Consider the following 23,738-nt stretch of genomic DNA (forward strand, 5'->3'; position numbering starts at 1 on the left):
GTTGCGCCAGAGCCTGAGCAGGTTGAGGTGGGGTCAGGCAGGGCTGGGAGTCAGGGCAGGGGCAGCAGCAGTGGACCCGCTATGCACACATCTTCTTCTCCAAGGTTTGTGTGCAGAACATCCTGCCCATGCTGCCCCAGCAGCTTCAGTTGGCACCTGCCCCAGTCCAGCCTCTGGGAACCCTGCAGCAGCTGCCAGCGGCCCTGCACCCACCACCAGCATCCGTTTCACCTGCAGTTGAAGATCCATGAGGTGCCCAGAAGATCATGCAGTCATCAGTCCCACGGAGCAGCCCGCGAGGCTGAGGCTCCTCCCACTTGACCGCCCCCCTACTGGCACCACTGCTGCCCCTGTCCCTACTCTCAGCCTCACGTGACTCTCGGGCAGATGCAGTGGTGGGGCAGCCAGGGCAGCGTCAAGAGTCTGAGCCAGGTGAGGTGCGGTCAGGACCCCCACAGGGCTGGGAGTCAGGGCAGGGGCAGAACAAACCTTGGAGGGGAAGATGTGTGCATAGTGGGCCTGGAGGGCGGCTGTGGCCTAGTGGACAGGAAGAAGCAGTGGGCCTGGAAGAGCTGCTTGATCAGGGCCGGCACTGGTCCAGGGCACGTGCAGTGAAGAGGACAGCGCCTTCTCGGTCTCCGGTTCCCTGCGCCTGTCCTCGGCTTCTGCACCTGTACAGGCAAAGGGGAAGCTGTCCCCATCACACATGGCACACTTGGGGGTGTTGGGCTTTGGACTGCAGCTGGAGCATCTTCTCATCTTGCATTTGGGCGTGGTGGGGTCCTCCAGTGTGGGATCCATGTCCGTGGGGTTCCCTCTGCCCTGACCCCGAAAGCCCAGTCAGTTTCTCTTCAGGCTCTGCCCCCCGGGTGGCTCAGCCCAGCTCCTGCCTAGGAAAGCCTTAGTGTTGGGAGGGACCCTGATGACTGAGGAGCCTGGTAGCTCCAGGTTGCCCACACTTTCAGGTCTCTTGCACCAGAAGGTGGCAGGATCCATTGGGAGGAAACAGGTCACCTTGGAAGGCGTCCCTGGGCCCCCCTCCCCAAGGGTAGGGGCCGTAGGGGGCCCGCTCTGCTGCCTTGACCAGACTCCTGGGCTTTGAAGGCTCCTGGGCCCAGTAAGAAGGAGGTGGGTGCCAAGGTTGAGGAGGAAGCATCCGAGTATGTGTAGGAGGAGGACAGGGTGGGACCATAGACTTTGCCAAAAGCTGCAGGTGGATCGGGGGACCCTGGGGGCTCAGGATCCAGCAAGGGGCGGCAGGAGTAAAGGAGGAAGGAATGACAGGTGCAAATACCTTCCCACCAAAGCCCTTGTTGCCCTCTGGCTCCTCCGCAGAGTTGTCCCCACTCTCAGTCGGTCACCCACTCCTTGAACTTGAGATCGGTGTCAGTGGTGCTAAAGCCATCATCAGCAATGACATCATCACCCCCTCCTCCTCATGGATGACCGTGTGCTCCTCGTCACTCGCTATGTCCTCACTGGCCATGTGCTGGGAATGAGCAGCTCAGGTGGGCAGCAGCAGGGTTGCCCACTGGTCACCTCCCTCACCAGGGGCTGCAAAGTGGCCTGGAGCTCCATACTGAGTAGAAGGCTTTGGGCCAGAGTATGATGCAGTGCCAGACACCACCTGTGTCAGTTCCCATAGTGCCTGACGGTCTGTTTCCCTGCCGTCCAGGCTGTGTACCCCGCTGTGGGAGAAGGCTTGGGCCAGGCTGAGCCAGGTTCCCTGACTGTGTGCAGCCGTTCTGCCCCACAGAAGCTGCTCCTTGGTATCTGAGCTCTGGAGTGTTTGGGCTGCAACTGACAGGAGTTCAGAGGACACCCTAGGGGCAGTGGCAGTGCCCGTCTCTGATATGCTCTGCTCCCATGAGCCCTTGTTACACTCCTGCTAGCCCCTGGCTTGTGGGCTTGGCCTCTGAGCTGGACTTCTTTCGGTCCTTGTTGCAAGTGGGCCACCTTCACCTGGAAGGCCAGGTCGTGGTATTTCTGTGTCTCATTGGGCCCCAGGGTGTACCACCGCTCGCTCAGCATCTGGCTGATGGTCCGGTTATCCTGGTTGGGGTGACCCTGGTGAGCCCCGCCAGGGCCTGGTGCCGCTTGCTGAAGATCATGACCGCCACTCATGGGCCACCGGATGTGGTCCTTGTCCCATTTGTTGGGGCTGCGTCCATCCTTCTCAGAAGATGAGTCCTGTTCCTTGCGCAGGGCACTGAGGGACTGGGCCTGACATCATCTGAGTGGTAGAGGCAACTGGGTGTCAGGAGACATGATGGAGAGGAAAGCATCATCATGGTCATTCTCTGTCTCACTGTCCAGCAGGGACTCCCCTGAGGGGCCCAGGGCTCCTCCTCCATGGTGGGAGGTGAGCTTTTACCAGGTTCCACCACCCCCAAAGTGTGAGGGGTTGCGGGCCCTGGGCTTTCAGGGCAGGTGGCTCCAGGGGGCCGCCCAGGGTCAACACTCCCTGTCCCACCTGGTGGATGCTCATGAGCAACAGCTGCCAACTTGGCAGGTTGTTTTCTCTGGTTGGAGGCCACTGAGTGACTGGCAGGTTGCTGGCCTCGTGTGGCGGCAGGGAGGGGTCAGGAAGGGGATGGAGTACCAGGGGAACATGGCCGCAGAGTGACCTTCCACATTCCTCCACACAAACATGCTGATGCCACGGGAGGCCTCACTGAACGCAGGCCTGGGGGCCGAGTACTTGGTCCGGGCAGGGGGTTCTGGCAGGGGCTCACACCTCCTCACCCCCTCCTCAGCCAAGGTGGCTTGGGCCCAGAGAAGGGGGGTTGGAGAGGAGCAGAAGGCCAGGCCTCAAGTTTTGTTTTTTTTTGTTTGTTTTGTTTTTTGTTTTTGAAATGTAGTTTGACTCTTGTCACCCAGGCTGGAGTGCAGTGGCACGATCTCAGTGGCCTTCATACCTGGCTAATTTTTTGTATTTTTACTGGAGGTGGGGTTTTGCCATGTTGGCCAGGCTGGTCTTGACCTCCCGACCTCAGGTGATCCACCCACTTCAGCCTCCAAAAATGGGATTACAGGCATGAGCCACCGCTCCCAACTTCATTCATTTTTACTTGAAAAACTCCGTTAAGCATTTTTTAAAGGTAGACCTAGTAGTCCTGAATGCCCTCAGCTTTGTTTGTCGAGCAAACACGTTATTTCTTTTTTCTTTCTGAAGGACAGCTTTGTCAGACATAATATTAGTTGCTGGCAGTTTTTTTCTTTCAGCACTTTGAATGTATTATTCGATTCTGTCCTGACCTGCAAAGTTTCTTTAACTTTTGACTATTTGATTATATTGTGACTTGGTGAGTATCTATTTGGTTTGAACCTCTTTAGGAATCTTTAAGCTTCATGGATTTAGATGTCTAAATCTTTCCCATGATTTAGGCAGTTTTCAGCCATTCTTTAAATAAGCTTTCTTCTCCTTTCTCTACTTTCCTTCTCAAACTCCCATAACCTGACAATGGTTTGCCTAATGGTGTCTTGTTGGCTTTCTTTTCTCTGTCTCGTTTTTTTTCTTTTTTTCTTTTTTTTTGAGACAGAGTCATGCTCTGTCACCCAGGCTGGAGTGCAATGTGTGGTCTCAGCTCACATTGCACTCCAACCTCCGCCTCCTGGGTTCAAGCGATTCTCCTGCCTCAGCCTCCCAAGTAGCTGGGACTACAGGTGTGTGCCACCACACCCGGCTAATTTTTGTATTTTTAGTAGAGATGGGGTTTTGTCATGTTGGCCAGGCTGGTCTTGAACTCCTGACCTCTTAATCTGCCTGCCTCGGCCTCCCAAAGTGTTGGGATTACAGGCTTGAGCCACCACGCCCAGCCTTCTTTTCTCTTTTTTATTCTTTTTTTCTTTGTCCTCTGACTGGATAATTTCAGAAGATCTATATTCAAGTTTACAGATTCTCTCTCCTGTTGAAGTTTACTATTGTGTTATATCACCCAGTCTGGTCTTGAACTCCTGGGCTCAAGCGACCCTCCCACCTTGGCCTCCCAAAGTGCTGAGTTTACAAGCATGAGCCACTGCATCCAGTCAGTCCCAGCACTTTGGGAAGCTGAGGTGGGAGGATCACTTGAGCTCAGGAGTTTGAGACCAGCCTGGGCAACATACTGAGAACTTGTCTCTATATTAAAAAAAAAAAAAGTCTTTGGGAGGCCAAAGCGGGAGGATCACCTGAGGTCAGGAGTTCGAGACCAGCCTGGCCAACATGGCAAAACCCCATCTCTACTAAAAATACAAAAATTAGCCAGGTGTGGTGGCACACACCTGTAGTGGTGGTGCATGCCTGTAGTCCCAGCTACTCAAGAGGCTGAGGCAGGAGAATCACTTGAACTGGGAGATGGAGGTTGCAGTGAGCTGAGATCGCACCAGTGCACTCCAGCCTGGGCAACAGAGTGAGACTCCATCTTATAAAAGGAAGAGAGAAAGAAAAGAAAAATTCCATATGTGAGTGTTTACTCCTGAGTTTTTGAGATTGTTATTAAGATCGTGCTCTACTGTGATGATTTGGGTTTGTTTGATAATCAGAAAAAAGCATATTCTTTTGGGTGTTCAGCCACACTGCTTTGGTGTCACAACTGCACATTGGTTTCACAGCTGCAGGACAAGTTCGAGCATCTTAAAATGATTCAACAGGAGGAGATAAGGAAGCTCGAGGAAGAGAAAAAACAACTGGAAGGAGAAATCATAGATTTTTATAAAATGAAAGCTGCCTCTGAAGCACTGCAGACTCAGCTGAGCACCGATACAAAGAAAGACAAACATCGTAAGAAGCAATAGTTTCTCTTACTATTCTGAGAGCCTTATCATTCTACATCCCATCTTCCTGTGAGTTTGTCTTTGTAGCATTTAACTCTAATTGCAGTTCTCTTTTTAAAAACTGGCTTGCTTATTGTATATTTTCCCCAATTAAAGCATGAACTCCTAGCAGGGCGTGGTGGCTCATGCCTGTAATCTCAGCACTGTGGGAGGCCGAGGTGGGTCGACTACCTGAGGTTAGGAGTTCGAGACGAGCCTGACCAACATGATGAAACGCTGTCTCTACTAAAAATACAAAAATTAGCTAGGCGTGGTGGCTGGGACCTGTAATCCCAGCTACTTGGGAGGCTGAGGCAGGAGAATCACTTGAACCCTGGAGGTGGAGGTTGCAGTGAGCCGAGATCTCACCATTACACTCCAGCCTGGGCGACAAGAGCAAAACTCCATCTCAAAAAAAAAAAAAAAAAAAAAAAAAGAAAGGGTGAACTTGAAGGCAGGTCCTGTGTCCATCTTTTCAGATTCTGTATCCCAGCACTTAGGACATAGACAAACATGAAGATGACAATCAATATTTGCCAAAATGAAAAAACAAAAGAAACATGTAACATCATGTAAAAGAAGCTGGTTAGCTGGAGAAATTTCTTTATCATAGTCTTGCTTGTGGATCCAGTAGTGACTTTTACATTTTATATCTAAATAGAAGCTGGAGGCTTTGTTGGGTACTCATAGGCATAAAATATTATGTTATTTATTATAGAGTTAAATGCTACAAAGACAAATCTAATTAATAGGCCTATTTTCCTTTTTAAGTTCTACTCATAATTTCTTCATAGTTTTTATGATAAAAGGTTGGATTTTGATTAGAACTCCCATGCTTTTGTGTCAGAATTAAAACTGGTATTAGAATAAATAATTCAAAAGCTAGAGAAAGAGTACAATGAGAAGCCATGAGTTGCATTTGAATTATAATATTATGTCTTACAGATTTGGGGTATATGCTAAAGTTACCAAAGTTGTAGAAAATAAGGCCGGGCATTGTGGCTCACATCTGTAATTCCAGCACTTTGGGAGGCCGAGGTAGATGGATCATTTGAGGTCAGGAGTTCGAGACCAGCCTGGCCAACATGGTGAAACTCCGTCTGTACTAATAGTACAAAAATTAGCCAGGCGTGGTGGTGTGCACCTGTAGTCCTTGCTACTCAGAAAGCTGGGGCAGGAGAATCGCTTGTACCCAGGATGCAGAGGTTGCAGTGAGCCGAGATTGTGCCACTGCACTCCAGCCTGGGTGACAGAGTGCTATGAGTCACCACACCTGGTATGAGCCACCGTGCCTGGCCCACAATGGCTTTTACACATGTTGTTAAATCATCTTACAGATTTTATAATTTGGGGGAAGAAAAGTTTTACTAAATGGTCTTTTAATGGAAACTCTACAAGAACCAGAATCTTTGCTTTGTTCACTTATGTATCCATTCCTAGGCCTAGAAAAATGTCTGACACATAGCGGCAATTATTCATTGAATAAATGGACCCAGCGATAGTACATTAGCTATGCTATATGCATACATTAAAGATGTAGATTATTGACTTTCAAAAGATAATTAATGTAACTTCTTACTGCTTCTGAACATGTTTGTGAGTTATATTGCTGAGGGACCTTTATCTTCTCATTCTTTCATCTTAACCCAGTGTTATAAAATGGAAATCACCAATATTATTCCATATCTAAAATTAATATCTACCTTGTAAAAAATATCACTCTGCTGCATTTGACAATAGACTTTTTAGGTAATAATGATGCAATCCATAGGGTTTTTTGGGGGCACAGAGGGATTCATGCTAACAGAACATTTTATTTTCTATTTTCCCAGAGCTGTAAAACATGAAATTGGGGTAGTATAAGGCATATTTTTACTCTTTTTATAATTTTTTCTAAAAAAAATTAGTGTTTGTTCCCTATATAACTTTTAACTTTATAGATAAATATTTGTCTCTTTCAGCTCCAGTTTTATGTGAAATAGAGTTTTCAGATTTATGTAGCATGGAAAGTTTTAATACGTCAGAGTTACTGATTTTTGCCATTTTCTCAATTATTTCTTTTTTATCTTTAGTTGATTTTTTTGTAGTGACACATTTTGTTTCTAGTCTCATTTCCTTTTGTTTATATTCTGTGTATATTTCGTTTTTGGTTACTATGAGAATTACATATAACATCCTAGAGTTATAACATTTTAATTTGAATTTATTTCAACTTAAGTTCAATCACATACCAAAATTCTACTGCTATACATATAGCTCTACTCTTTTTATGTTATTGATGTAACAAATTATATCTTTATTCATTGTATACCAGCTAACAGATTTACAATTACATTTTATGCATTTGCCTTTTAAATTATGTAGAAAATAAAAGCAGAGTTACAAACCAAAATTACAATAGGACTGTTTTTATGTTTGTTTATGTATTTACCTTTACCAGAGAGCTTTGTATATTCATACAGCTTGCTTATTTACTTATATAGTTATTGCCTAGAGTTCATTTATTTCAACCTGAAGGACTTAACACTTCTTGAATGGCAAATTCAGGGATAAATGGATTTTTTTTCAGTTTAAAAAAAAAATCCGGAAATGTCTTAATTTCTCCCTCATTTTTGAAGGATAAGTTTTCCAGCTATAGATTTCTCAGTTGACAGGTTTCTTCATTATTTTAAATATATAATCCACTGCCTACTGGCCTTCAAGATTTCTGCCGAGAAATCAGCTGCTAATGTTATCTGGATCCCTATCTGTGAGAGTTGCTCTTCTCTCTGAGTTTTCAACATTCTCCCATTATCTTTTGTTTGTTTGTTTTTGAGACAAATAATTGTACATATTCATGGGATACAGAGTGATATTTTGATACATGTATACAATGTCCAATGATCAAATAAGGATAATTATCATATCCATCACCTCAAATATTTGTTATTTATTTGTATTGTGAACAGTCAACATTCTTTCTCCTAGTTTTTTAAATTTATAAACATTTAAATTTTATTACAGAAATTTACATTTTTTGATTCTGAAAAAGTCATATATGTATGCAACATCGTTTTATCATTTATTTATATATTTATGCATCTTTCCTTTTAGTTTTGACAGAGATTTTCTATTTTATCATTATTTCAAAAGAACTCTTACCTGTATTTATTTATCAATTATATTTCCCTTGTTTTTTCCTAGTATATTAATTTATTTACTTATCTTCTAAAAATCCTCCATATAATCTGTTTATTTTGTTTCCTTTCTATAATTTCTTCAATGATTAGTTCTGTTCTATTTTCCATTAAAATATTTCAATCTCGTATGAATTTTTGTCAGATTAGAAATTTAGGGCATTTCTTAATTTCTCTATATTCTAGCTTTTGACTTTTTTTTTCTGACCTAAGAGGTATTTAGAGCACATTTTAGATTTTTTATTTTGACTAATCATTTAAAATGTATACTAATCTTCAATTTAAATAAAAAACTGGTCTATAGTGACAAAAATTACAAATGAGCCTAACTAATAAATTATCAGCTGTGTTTATATGTATAAGCATGCACAGATTTTGGTAAATATGTACATAGTATATTGGTGAGCTTATTTTTATCATTCTTAACTCATTGTGTAGTCTAAACGTTGGGGAAAAAATAAAATACAATAATCAGATGGTGTGAATAAGAAAATTGTTCTAATGTTTGTAAACCAAGCAACTGTTTTAACTGCTCCCCTCTTCCTGATTGACTTCTAAAAGGGATTAATCCATATTGGGTCCTATCATATATGTCACGGCATAACATCTCCAGCTATAAAATGGAAATTTGAGAATAACTTTGCTGCTACTCAGATACATTTTATTTCAAAAACATACACTAAGGTGTTGCTGTTGGATCTTTCCAAAAACTTATTCACACAGAACTTTCAATCACACTGAGCCATATTTGAACAATCTTTCAAGGTCAGCTCTGGCATAAGCTAACATTATACCATTTAAGTCAGAAATTTCTTTAGTATTTGATTAATGGGTTTATGTTTGATATGTAATGTAATTTTCTAATGCTAAATCAAGTGGTAATTTTGTTAGTCAAGTTGATTTAGTGGCTTGGGAAGAAAGCTTTTAATGTTTCCCTAATTTTTCTTACCTTTGACATGATCCTTCACATGTCTTATTTTGCTTAGTGATTTTTCTTTCTTTTTTTTTTTTGAGACAGGGTCTTACTCTACCACCCAGGCTTGAGTGCAGTGGTGCGATCACAGCTCATTGCAGCCTTGACCTCCCAGACTCAAGCTATTCTTCCACCTCAGCCTCCCAAGTAGCTGGTACTACAGGCACATGCCACCAAACTTGGCTAATTTTTGTATTTTTTGTAGAGACAGAGTTTTGCCAAATTCTCAGGCTGGTCTGGAATTTCTGGGCTCAAGTAATCCTGCCTTGGCCTCCCAACATGTTGATATTACAGACATAAGCCACAGTACCTGGCCAGTTTTCTTTTTTAAAAAATCTATTGGTTATTAATTTGAAGCCTTCCTTTTCATAGCTGTGCTCCTTAATTGGGAGCAAATATGAATGGACCACAACTTAGCCAATTTTCTATATACGATCTTTGCATCCTAATTTAAAGGAATATTAATTCTTTCTTTTCCTCTTTCATTCCACAAACCTGTATTGACTACATCTAAGTTCTAAATGGTGCACTGGATGTTGAAAAAGTTGATGATGAGCAAGAACAAAATTCCTCCTTTCAGGAGACTTACAGTTCAATATGGGAAATACAATTTGTTAAAATATAAAAGTGCAATTTCCACTAATTTAAAATGCCACCTTTATGTTATTGTAATTTATATATATACTATATATATATACACACACATGTATATATACATGTCCATATACAGTGTGTGTGTGCACATGTACACACATGCATATGTGTATGTAATGCCCAGTATAAGCAATGTGCACAAATAAAATTAGCTAACAGAGATAGTATAGAGTGAGAGGAGAGGCAGATTAATCTTTGAGGAAAAGCACAATTTTATGGCTGAATGGAGAAAGCTGAGGTGGTTTCTAAGATGGAGAATAAGACGAAAAATGTAAGTACGTTGTTTGACTGAATTCAAGAAAGAAGGGTAAAAGAGAAGAAAGTAGTGGTCTTATCATTAAATGCCACAGAGAGGTAAAGATAAAAGCAACATATTGTTTTGGGTTTGGTAATTTAAGGGTTACCAAATTCCGTTTTGGAGGAGGAACAGATTCCATGTCCACTAGAATGGAATGGACAAGAAATGGAGGAGGAAAATAGGTAGTTTTTCAAAAGTTTTCAAAAATATGAAAAGAAGAAATGAAATGGTACTTGGAAGAGATTGTTGAAATGGGAGAGACTATGGTGGCTTGTTTAGAAGCAGTTGAGATAGATCCAATTGAGATAGAGATATTGACTATATAAACAAAAGAATGACAAATTAATAGTGTAATGGATAACTTGACTTTGGCAAATATTGTGAATTTTTGTGAAAGTACAACTAAAAGGCAATGTCACTCCAATAATCACCAGAGTAATCAATTTGCTTATTGCTGTCCCTTTAAATATAGTTATCTGGTATCAACTAACATGTTTTTAACTAATGATGCTTCTTAAAGAAAAGGGAAAAGACCTTTTTCTTTCTTTCAGTCTTCAATGATTCACTGCTTCATCTCACTCCACCAAAGATAAATGAAATCTACATCTCTTATACATTAACAATGCATGACAATTTATAAATAGCTAAATTTTTGGAGCTAACTTTAAGTACCTGAATGGAATTTAAGCAACCCACTAATCTCCTTCTCACTTCTCAGTTATTTATCAAGTTTATGTCAAGGGACAAGGAAAAATTATCCAAACATTGTTTAAAACAATCATCATTAATTAGTAACACTTATCCAGGGGGTTTTTAACCTTTCCCCCACTCAAGGATTATTCTAATGTCAGAGTAGAATAAAAAATAAGTGCAGCGATGCTGACTCTTCCAAGCTTAACATTTCTCACAAGTCAATTAGCTTTGTACTGGGAGGAGGGCGTGAAGGGCTGCTTGCGGTAGTTGTGTAGCAGCAGCACAATGGCCGCAGACAAGGAAAACAGTTTCTAGGAATTTCTCGTATATAATTTTATATTTTTGACAAGATTAATGACCCATGCTCCCTTCCTCTCTATTTCTTTTTTTGGAATTCTGTTGGTATGTAGTTACTATATTTTATTAAAGGAAATTAGCCTTATCTCTTATTATATTTTATTAAAGAAAATTATTATATTATTCCTTTATATTTTTATTAAAGGATTTTATTATTATTATTATTAAAGGAAATTAGCCTTATCTCTTATTATATTTTTTTATGACCTTCAAAGTAGTGTCTCTGCTTAAAAGTGTACCCTGGCTGAGCGTGGTGGCTCACGCCTGTAATTCCAGCACTTTGGGAGGCCGAGGCGGGTGGATCACGAGGTCAGGAGATCGAGACCATCCTGGCTAACACGGTGAAACCCCGTCTGTACTAAAAATACAAAAAATTAGCAGGGCATAGTGGCGGGCGCCTGTAGTCCCAGCTACTCAGGAGGCTGAGGCAGGAGAATGGCGTGAACCCGGGAGACGGAGCTTGCGGTGAGCTGAGATCGCACCGCTGCACTCCAGCCTGGGCGACAGAGCAAGACTCTGTCTCAAAAAAAAAAAAAAAAGTGTACCCTGAAGCACACATCAAGCGACATGCAGAGTTCATAAATTCTGGCCAAATGGTCATACCTCAAACCTAATCAGAACTAAGGCTCTTTACTTGCACTGACAAATATGAACGCTGGGGAATTTGGAAATGATATATAATATATAATATTATATATATAATAGATATATAATATATAATATATATAATAGATATATAATATTATATATGTAATAGATATACAATATATAATATATATATAATAGATATCTATTATATATAATATCTAATATATATAATAGATATATAATATTATATATAATTGATAATATTATATATAATAGATATATAATATATATAATAGATATATAATATATATAATAGATATATAATATTATATATAATAGATATATAATATTATATATAATAGATATATAATATTATATATATAATAGATACATAATATATAACTTTCCATGTGATTTTCCTCTTAATTTTTTTCTAGCTGATCCATATGAATTCCTCTTATTAAGAAAAATAAAGCATCCAGGATTCAATGAAGAACTGACTATCACCTTGGTAATCATTCAGAAACATGTTGCAGACTTAAGCCATTTTTGATATAGATACTGAAACAATTACTTGCTAAGAGCAAACTTGAAGGTATAGATAATGCCCTGAGTCATCTTCCTGAGCTGAATGATAGTTAAGCTGAATGTACGTATAAAATATGATTTTCTAACCACTTGCTCGCCAACAAGGAAAACTTTTAAGTGGAGCAGAACCTGAATAGACAAGACATTTCTTTCTTTTGGTAGAAAATGATTTACCATCACTGTCTAGTTAATTGTAGACTACATAATTTTAACTTTGTGATTTATTGCCGGAGACATTTTCTTCTGTACTGTAAAGTGTGTGTCAAAAAAAATAGCAATTTTGGAGGACTAGGGGAGTTTGATAAATTGCCTGCAATTCTGGCAGTATGAACTGCATATTAATTTCTCTCTTCCAAGAACATTTTAATTTATTAATTCCTTACAAAAACTCCCTAAACTTTGGAACAGCTCTCAATTGCCTGTATTCTTTTTTTTCTTATTATGGTACTCTTCTAGAGATTTGGCTTGCATCTATGAATAAGCCATGACATCTTCAGAAATTGTCTGATTAAAAACACCACCAATGGAGTTTCATTAAATTTGTATTGCTCTGACTAGTGAAACACACACATCTATGTTGCTGAGGATATTTTACTGCAGTTTGAGTTGTAATAATAGCTCTGTTTAAGATCCGTCAGTCACTTGAATCTTCTCTAAGGCTTTGTATGTTAGAAGTTAATTTGCTTTCTTACAAGGCCACATTCTATCTTGTAACTAAACAACTGAATTTTATGTCTTAGTGTAGATGGTTTATTAGTTTCTGGTTTTTCTTTAGTAAGAATCCTATAAAAAACACTAGTATTTTTCTCTGAGTTTAAAATTCAACACATGCCTACTGATATGGTTAGGCTTTGTATCCCCACCTGAATCTCATCTTGAATTGTAATCCCCATAGCCCCCATAATCCCCACAGCTCAAGGGAGAGACCAGGTGGAGGTAATTGAATCATGGGGGCAGTTTCCCCTGTGCTGTTCTTGTGATAGTGAGTTCTCACGAGATTTGATGGTTTTATAAGGGATTCTTTCCCCTTTGCTCGGCACTTCTTCATGCTGCCTTGCGAAGAAGCTGGCTTGCTTCCTCTTTGTCTTCCGCCATGATTGTAGATTTCCTGAGGCCTTCCAAGCTGTGCTGAACTGTGAGCCAATTAAACTTCTTTCCTTTATAAATTACCCAGTCTTGGGCAGTTCTTTATAGCAGTATGAAAACAGACAAATACACCTACTATGTAAAACTTAAAATACAAAAAAAAAAAATTATCTCACTAACATAGGAGCTAATATTTTGGTGTACTTTGTTTAGTATTTTATATTAAAAATATGTACATATATATTTATATATAATTAAGAACATGTATGTACAATCGTGCATACATCATGTACATACATCTACTTAAGAAAATAGCTATGTAATATACCATTACTCAACTAGATTATAATTTTTTCTCCATTTTTTAATTGTAATTTATCATTTTCTACTTTTTTGTTTTCTCATTTTTATTGCATAATATTTAATTATGCAAAAAATACATTAAATACATTGAAAATATATAGTGTAGCTATAAGAATAAAGAATGATGGTAAAACAAATGCTAATACCCACTACCTGACTTAAAGAATATGATACTATTTTTTTCCAATTGAAATCCCCTCAACTACTCAGAATTACTGCTATCCCTTTTATCCTTTCATTAATTTTCTTCTAGTTTTCTCACATGTGAATCTATTTCTAAATACATTTCTTTATTTTGCAAGTTTTTGGACTTCATATAAATGTAACCATATTGTATATATTCTTCTTCAGCTTCTTTTTCACTAAACACTATGTTTTGCTGATACTTACATTCATATGTACAGTAATAGTTGATTTATTTTAATGGCTATATATTATTCCATTGTTAGAATACACCAGGATTTATTTTTATTTTTACTTATTTTTTTTTGCTGGAAAATTGGCTGTCTTTTTTATTTTTTGATATAACAAACAATGTTGTCATCATTTTGTATTTACTTCCTAGTCCACTCCTGTAAGTTTCTCTTGAGTACATACTAGCAATGAAGATGCTGAGTCACTGCATATACATACTCACAACTTTATTCTATAATGTAATATTCTATGAAGTAGCTGTATCAGTTTATACTTTAACCAGTAATGGACAAGATTTTCTGTTACTTCCCATCTTTGTTAATTATTACTTTTAGACTCTAACTTTTATCAGGCTCACGGATGTAAAAAGCATCTCAGGGTGGTTTTAATTTGCATTTATCTGCTCATCTATGAAGATGAGCTTCTTTTCATATAATTATGAGTCATTATTTTTGTTTTGCCTTCTTTTGTTTATGCATTTTGCTTGTTCTATGTCTTATTTTTCCTGTTGATTTTTGGGAGTTCATATATATTCTAAATGTATATTTATTCACTCATATATATGTTGCAAATATTACAGTTTATGATTTGTCACCTTATGATATCATCCAAATAGAGAAGCTTTATATTTTGATGTACTCATATGTTCATTTTTCCTCCTTAATGTTTGTTTTTCTTGGTTCTATGACCTACCAAAAGTAACAAAAATTCTCATTTATTTTTAATCTAAATGTTTTAAGTATTTTCCTGGAATTCACCTTGAATTGATTTCTATTGGAGATAGGTATCCAATCTAATTTGCCTCATATGGATAACCACTTGTTCTATTACTGCTGTAACAAATTTCTACAAACTAAGTGACCTAAAATCACACAAACTTGTCATCTTACAGTGTACACAAGTCAGAAATCAGGCATGAATTTTAGTGAACTAAAATCAAGTTGTCGACAGGCATGTTTCTTTATGGTGGCTAGGGTAGAATCCATATCCTGGCCTTTTCTATCTTCTAGAGAACATCAGCATTCCTTTTCTCATTGCCTCTCCTCTCTCTTTTTAAAGCTGGCAATGTCACATTTCTCTGACCATTCTTTCATTGTCACATCTCTCTCTGGACTCAGCTAAGAAAGGTTCTCCATTTTTAAGAACTCATGTGATTAGACTGGGCCCATCTGGATAACCCAGGAAGATCTCTCCATCTTGGTTTGCATCCTTAATCACATCTGATAAGCCTTTATTGCATTCAGTGTAACATATTCACAGGTTCCAGGGTTAGGCATGGGCATCTTTGAGGGCCATTATTCTCCCTACCACATTATTTGCCTAGCATCTTTCATTATATTGTCCATCTATTTACTTACTGATTTCTAATGACATCCAAATCAGTTACAACATTTTATGTAAGCATTGTTTTTATTTTTATGTTATTCCACTAGTCTATTTTTCTACTCATGAATTATGGTACATGAGTTTATTTTTGCAACTTTAAGCTCAATAACATGTTTTAAGATTTCCTCAACTTTCTTTTTCCACTTCTTCAGACGTTGACTCTTTTGGCCCTTTGGTCTTCTATACACATTTTAGAAATGCTTCGTTGAGGACTAAGAGGAATGCTAAGATGTTGATAGGAATTTCATTGAATTTTGGGTATATTGGCATGCTACAATGGTTAGTGTTTTATACATGAAAATAATATATCCCTTCCTCTTTTCCTAGTATCATGAGATGTTTGTTAGGCAGACATGAATATTGAGTTGTATCAAATGTGTTTTTCTGCATTATTGTGGTGGTGATGTGATTTAGCTCCTTTAATTTGTTAATGTAATGAATTACATTTGTAGATTGTTCTAACTATTGAAACAAGCTTGAATTTCTGGAATAAGCCCAATGTGATATTTAGTCAACAAATATTCATTGAGTATACCTAGTATATAACATGCTTTAAGAATACACCAGTGAACCAAACAGAAATATCTGACATTACAGAACTTAACATTCCAGTATTTGGAGACAGATGATAAAAAAGTGAACATGTATATTTACAGTTTGTCAAGGAATGATAAATGAAGACTCTTAAAGTAGATGGGGAATTGGGAGTGAAGTCTGTAATTTAAATAGGGTCGGCAGGAAAGCTTCACAGAGAATGGGACATTTAAGAATAGACTTGAAGGACAGGCAAGAGCAATCTCTATGTTTATATGGGAGAAAAGGTTCCAGGCAGATGCAGTAACAATGGCAAATATCCTGAAGTAGGATCATGCTGGAGTTTTTGTGGAGCAGCAAGGAGGCTAGTATGACTGCCACAGAATCACTCAAGGGAAGATGAGAAGATCAGACCAGACCAGCACTTGGGCATCTAATGGGAAAAGTTTCTCAAGCCATCATAAAAATTTCACTTTTACTATAAATACTATGAGAAACCATGGGATGTTTTACAGTAAGAAAGGTGGCATAATATGTTACATGTTTTAAACAAACTGTATAGCTTCTGAGTTGAAATAGATTGTAGGGGCTCATGGCAGAAGCAGAGGGAAAATTTAGGAGACTACTGTAAATAATATCATGAAAAGAACAAACAATGCTATGTAACATGCTTAAATGGACTGAAGAAGATGTATAAAATCAAAATGATGTTACCTTCACACCTTGAATCAGTACGATAAACCCCCCTCCCCAATCACAAAAGAAAAACGAAACACAAAAACCAGGCTTTGGTTGCTCAGACAATTTTACAGGTGAGTTCTAGCAAACATGCAAAGAACGTTTAATTGCACTGTTACAGAAATTCTTCTGGAGACAAGAAAATAAGACACATCACCCAACCAATTTCACGATAACAATGTCAATGTATAATAACAGAAAAAGTGGATCTCCAAAGAAATAAATTTATTTGGAAATAAACAAGGATTATAATCTGAGATATTTGTGCTATGATCAATCATAGGTGCATCCCAAGAGGTTGAGGTAAGGAAAATATTTAAAGACAAAAAGAAGACTATGCAAGCTGTTTTGAAACAAACATCATTGGTCACAGGGCCTGATGCAGGAGCTGGTGTTAACTTACTGGCAGAAACAGCCATTGCTAGGCAAGTGTTCTTGTGAGGGTGGCTTATCTGAAATGCTGCAGTCTTGAGGAATTTTTTATGATAGGTCCTATTATAGAGACACTTACAGGATGGGCTGGACAAACAGAGTGTGCTGGGTGGGCAGAAATTTCTTGTGAGTTTGTAGAAAGTCCTTGTGATAGTGCTTATCGTGGACACACACACAAGATCCTCTTTTTCATGACCCGGCTCCACTTTGCTTTGGGTCTGATGTAAGTGACTTTGCCTTGTCATTGGCAACTTTCACTGTAGTATAATCTGCACATTAAAGTTACCTAACAATAGTACAAAGAAAAAATTAAAGGTATATCTCTTTCAAAAATATAAACCCCAAAATTGTTAGGAAATTGTGGTGAGTATAAAAGATAATTCATTATAATAGACATCTCAAGCTTCACAGAATTCTGACCTTTGCTACACTCTCATCCACAATCTTTTCTCCTAGTAAATGGCAGCTCCTTCTGTTAAGTTGCTGAGGCTTCTTATTGCTTTTTTCTTCAAATAACAGTCAGAACTGAACAACTGTAATCATCCTAGTCCATACAATTGTTATATTTTCATTTAAAGAAGATCAATGTGTGATTTTTTTTATATATTTCTGGACAATTCTTTATATTTTAATAGTAGTCAGAATTTGATTAGGAAAACAGAAGACATCCTAAGTATTATAATGATAAAAGTTTAATATTAATTAGGGCCTTATGCTATTATTGGAAGAGCTTGGTGAATAGATATTAGAAAAGCAGCTAGACAAAATCAGAAGAGGTCTGTTTTATATCAGAGATCTTAGCCTGACAGTCTAGAGTGTGGGCACAGAACCCAAGCTTATAGGAATTTCTGAAAGGTCTGTAAATCTTATCCAGATGGACAGTGGGAGCTCATAAAGAATTCTGCAAGCCATCACATCTGTCAAACCTGCTATGTCTAATCCTTAAGCCTGCTTTATGTGAAGACCTCCTCTTCACTCCTCACTTCCAGCTCTCATGAGTTTCTTTCATAGGCAAACCCAAACCTGGAACAATGTGCCTGAAGACTCCGGGTGACACAGTACCCAGACTTAAATAGGAGGGGAGCCATGGTGGAAGTGGCCATCCAGCACAATTTTCTTGGTCTTTACTCATAGTTTTGATTCCTTAAAAAAATTAACCACATTAAAATATGTGTTTCATAATCTACATCTAATAATACAAATATTTAAAGTCTTTTCAAGTTTGAATACGCTACCCATGTTGCTGCTACCCCCATTTTGTGTGTGCGATTTTTTTTTTTGTGTTAGAAGCTCATGACCTTTGAAACCTGCTCTTATGAGCTTACTTTGATGATTTATTTGTCCAGAGAGGATTTTTTTTCCTACCTAGCATTTTGGACTGCTATCAACCTGAGACCATTTTGAATTAAATTCTCAGCTTGCAAATTTGTAAGCCACACAGATTGTGTGAGTTCAGGCTGAAAGCTGTTTGAGAGCTGGATTCTGGCTATAAACTCCACAGGGAACATTTTCTCTCTCCACTCAGATCTGAGACCATAGGGAAATTTATTTGCTAGCTCTCTTTGAAGGTTTATTTTATTTATTTTTTAAATTTCTAGTACACGTGCTCACTGAAGGTGTAATACTTATGTGAGAATCTCAAAATCAGTTGTGTTCTTTGTATGACCCTGGTTTTGTTTCCTCCTGCTCTCTTACTTTCAGTGTGTCTCAGTATGTCTGCTCAATATGCCATCTTAAATTTCAACTGAGGGTGGATCTTCTTCCCAGCTCACTCACATGGTTCTTAGCTAGATTCAGTTTCTCTCCATTTGTAGGACTGAGGACCTCAGTTCTTCATTTAGGGTTGGCTACAGGTAATCATCAATTTCTTGTAACAGGACTTACACTGGGCCACTGACAGCATGCCAGTTGGCTTCATTCAAATGAGAGGGCAAGAGAAAGAGAGAGAGGAAGAGGGCACAAGATGAAATTCACAGTATCTTATAATCTAATCTCAGAAGTGGCATCTCATTACTTTTGTTCTATTCTATTCAATAGAAACAAGTACCTGGGACCAGCTTATACTATAGGAAAGAGATTATATAAGGGTATAAATACCAAGAGGTAGAGATCATCAAGAGTCATTCTGGTGGCAGCCACAATATCTTATCCAGAATATTTCTTATTCAGGCCTTCAAATGTGCTGTCTTTTCTGGTCTAATGGAAATGAACCTTCCTTCCATACAATTTCTTCTCCTAAATTGTACTGTGGCTCTCTTATCACATACAAACGTCTATGTTAGGTATTTGTGTCTGTCTTGATTCTTGGTAGGCTTTTAAACTCTGTGAATGTTGGACTGTGATGTAGACATCATTTCACCGCACACTCTGTAACCACCAAACCTTAGCAGCTTATTCAGTAAGCACATACTTGGCTCTTAATGAGTATTGCTTAAATTGATGAATTGAATTAGTATTTTACCTTCTCTGTTGCTTAGCTAAGCAGAAGAATTTGTCATTTTTTAAATTTAGTGACTGGTTCTATTAAAAGTTACCTTTGTCTATATCATTTTGTTATACTAAAGCACAAATGTATAAGGTCAAAAAACATTCTCAAGATTTTGTTTAAACCACAGCCCTCAGTTGTGTATATTTATCTCTTGTTTTCATATGCAAGATTTCTCCTGAAATGGGCAAAAATTACAAGAGTTTTTTTCCTCTTCTGAACTAAGAAAATAAATATTTACTTCACAAGTTTAGAAAAGTGAACCTGAAAAATCACAGGGCTAGGTGGGTTATGAGGCCCACTGGTACATGATAGTGTTGAATGTGGATTAGAATGAACTCCGTGGATTAGAATCTCAGACCATAGGCAAACATTTACTTGTTTTAGAATGAGCACATTTGAGTCTGCAATAAGTATTACTATTTTTAAGTTGAAAATGTAATTGGTTTCTAATAATAACCATATTGGCTAGCATTATTTCAATCGTGTTTAATGTTTTCCAATGTCATTTCATGTCAGATATCTCTTTTGATTCTTAGTAACAATTTGGACAAGACAGCAAATGCTATTGTCCAAGTTTTCTAAAGAAGAATCTGAAGTGAAATGACATCAAGAGACCTATCAAGACCTGTATCCAGGAAAAGGTAAATCTGAGCTGAAATTGTAGCCCTTGTAAATTACCTACGTGACATTCCAGATAGTGTTCATGATCCATTTAGTACTCTGTTCTAAAAATGAGACAATATCCATTTATTCACTTGTTTATTTATTTAGTGTTTGTTCAGCCCTTACTGCATATTCCAGGCACTATTCTGACTGTGGCAGGAGTAAACAAACAGGCATGGTTCTTACTTGCATGTAATTACAGTCTTATAGTGAAAACAAGTGTTAACAAAATCTCCCAATTATTTTAAAATTATAAACTTGATTCGATACTATGTGGCCATATAATTGTTCCTAATTTGGTTAGAGAAGGGAGGCAGTTAGGGAAGCCTTCCCTGAGTTAGTGCCATTTAACCTGATTTATGATAGATGATAAGTAATTTGTCAGGGGAAAAATACTCCAGGAATAAAGAACAGGTACAAAGGTCAGGTTCTGGGAAGAGCTTGTCTTGGTCCAGGAACTAAAAAATGTTAGAGTGGCTGGATCTGGGAAAGAGACAAAGAGTTATTAAATGAGGCAGCAGGCTTCAGCAGGTGCCACATTGCTCAGGGCCTTGTAGGCCATGCTAAGGATTTGGGATGTTAATGTCAGTACAAACAATTGAGTCATAAGCAGAAAGTAAAAGCATGATTCCATCAAATGTTATTCTCTAAACAGCAATTTTATAAATACAGGTTAAATGTGTGTGGTCCCAGCTATTCAGGAGGTCCCAGCTACTCAGTATTCCTTTTCAACAAATATTAGGTGCCTACTATTAGCCAGGTACAGCCCTTAGCTACTTTGAATGAAGCATATATTACAAACTGGCAGAATTTCTTAAACAAAGAATCTAAAGTTGTTTATACACCATAATCTCGGTATTTTATAAATTTCTTGAAATTATTTTTATTTACACTGCTTTGCAGAATTTTAACTGGCTTTGAAATAAACAATGACAATAGTCCTCCATGTTACTAGTTTCAAATTTTCCCAATACCTACTAAGACATTACTTAATCCACAGATTTACTGTCAATAGTTTGTATCAAATTGTGATAACATATTTGAAATTAATATTTCAAATTAAAGCAAAATCACAAATTTATACTTTATATTATGAATGAGATTCACAAAAGGAGCATGATAATATATTCTGTTGTCATCGCATATAAAATAATAACATATAGAGTATGAATCAATAATTTTTCAAGTACAAAGCTATTACAATTAGGAATACAAAGAAATCATAATTAGGAATACTTCTACAATATTAACACACAATAGTGGTAACACTTGCAAGATGATGGTGGTGTTTTTTTTTTTTTTTTCTTTTCCCGACAGAGTCTTGCTCTTGTTGCCCAGGCTGGAGTGCAATGGCGTGATTTTGGCTCACTGTAAACTCCACCTCCTGGGTTCAAGCGATTCTCCTGCCTCAGCCTCCCTAGTAGCTGGTATTACAGGTGCCTGCCACCACACCCAGCTAATTTTTGTATTTTTAGAAGAGATGGGGGTTTCACCATGTTGGCCAGCCTGGTCCCGAACTCCTGACCTTAGGTGATCCACCAGCATCGGCCTCCCAAAGTGCTGGGATTACAGGTGTGAGCCACTGCGTCCAGCCAGTGGTGGGTCTCATATCTCAATGTGGACTTTTACTAACTCCCGATGCCTCAGTTTCCTCATCAGTTGAAAGGAATGAATGAAAGATATGTGTTTTTCATATTACCAGGTAGATGATAAGGAGATTTTAATTTTCTTTTTTTTTTTTAACTTTTATTTTAAGTTTAGGGGCATTTGTTACATAGGTAAACTGGTGTCACAGGGGGTTATTGTACAGATTATTTCATCACCCAGGTATTAAACCTAGTACCCAATAGTTATCTTTTCTGCTTCTCTTCCTTTTCTCACCCTCCACCCTCAAGTAGACCCCAGTGTCTGTTTTATTCTTTGTGTTCATGAGTTCTCATCATTTAGCTCCCACTTATAACTGAGAGTATGCTGTATTTGGTTTTCTGTTCCTGCATTAGTTTGCTAAGGATAATAGAAGGTCCATCATATTCCAGCAAAAGACATGATATCATTTTTTAATGGCGGCATAGTATTCCATGGTGTATATGTACCACATTTTCCTTATCCAATCTGTCATTGATGGGCATTTAGGTTGATCCTATACTTTTGCTATCGTGAACAGTGCTGCAATGAACATTTGTATGCCTATGTCTTTATGGTAGAATGGTTTATATTCATCTGGGTATATACCCAGTAGTGGGATTACTGGGTCGAATGGTAGCTCTGCTTTTAGCTCTTTGAGGAATCACTATTCTTTGCACAATGATTGAACTGATTTGCACACCCACCAACAGTGTATAAGCATTCCCTTTTCTCCATAGACTCACTAGCATCTGTTATTTTTTGACTTTTTAATGATAGCTATTCTGACTGGTGTGAGATGGTATCTCATTATGGTTTTGATTTGCATTTCTCTAATGATCAGTGATGTTGAACTTTTTTTTGTATATTTGTTGGCTGCATGCATGTATTCCTTTGAAAAGTGTCTGTTCATTCCCTTTGCCCAATTTTAATGGGGTTGATTGTTTTTCTTTTGTAAATTTCTTTACATGCGAAATGTTTTTATTATTAAGTTGAGCTGCCTCATTCTTAGTATGGTTTTTCACTTTAAAAAGCATAAAGGTGGACATGGTGGCATATGCTAGTAATCCCAACTACTGGGGAGACTAATACAGGAGGGTTGCTTGAGCCCAGGAGTTCAAGGCTATAATGTGCTATGATCATGACTGTGAACAACCACTGTACTGCAGCCTGGGCAGAGTGAGATAGTGAAACCATATCTCTAAAAAAAGAGAAAATGTAATTTAAATCTTTAAATACATATGTATATGTGTGTATATATGTATATGTATTGCATATATCAAAAATGGTTTGTAGTTTCCATTCACAGCACATAGTAAAATGTCTTAACCTCCTCCCTCCTCCCTTTGTGTGTTTTTCTAAGTGTGTGTCTTTTTTACCTTAATTTTTCTCTTAGTGTCTCATAGTCTTCTTAGGTCTCCCTCTTTCTTCTGTCTTTCACACACACACACACACGCACGCATACACACATGTACCTTGAAAAATAGCTTTTCTTTTTCTTAAAACTTCCCAAAGCTTTCATAAAATTAGCCCTCAGGCACTCTTACGTATCTGATCCATTCTTCTTCCTCTCTCCCCTTCCTGAAGCCATTTGTAACTTACTCTATTACACTAGGAAGGGGAAGCAAATATTCATATTATTTTCTTGTTATATCCTTAGCATTACTAGACCTTTGTGGTTTCTATGGATGAGGGACATGATATTTATTAATTCATTCTAAACTTCTGTCACTCATAATATACCCTTTTATTCCTCCTTCTTCTGTGATATTGGGAGTGTATAGTTGTCATTGTGACAAACCCTTTGCTGTCAGTACCTATAGTGGATGGGGAGAAAAGGAGGGCTTTGCCAATCATCGTCTCCAGTGCATTTCCCACTGTCAGCGTCAT

At 38.2% G+C, this 23,738-nt stretch overlaps 1 pseudogene; it reads right to left on the minus strand.

Moving 5' to 3' along the window:
* Positions 1-840: 840 nt before the first annotated feature.
* On the minus strand, positions 841-23,738 carry LOC129137315 (protein capicua homolog; annotated as a pseudogene).

This window comes from Pan troglodytes, chromosome 18 (genome assembly GCF_028858775.2).
Source record: "Pan troglodytes isolate AG18354 chromosome 18, NHGRI_mPanTro3-v2.0_pri, whole genome shotgun sequence".
Taxonomy (NCBI): Eukaryota; Metazoa; Chordata; class Mammalia; order Primates; family Hominidae; genus Pan; species Pan troglodytes.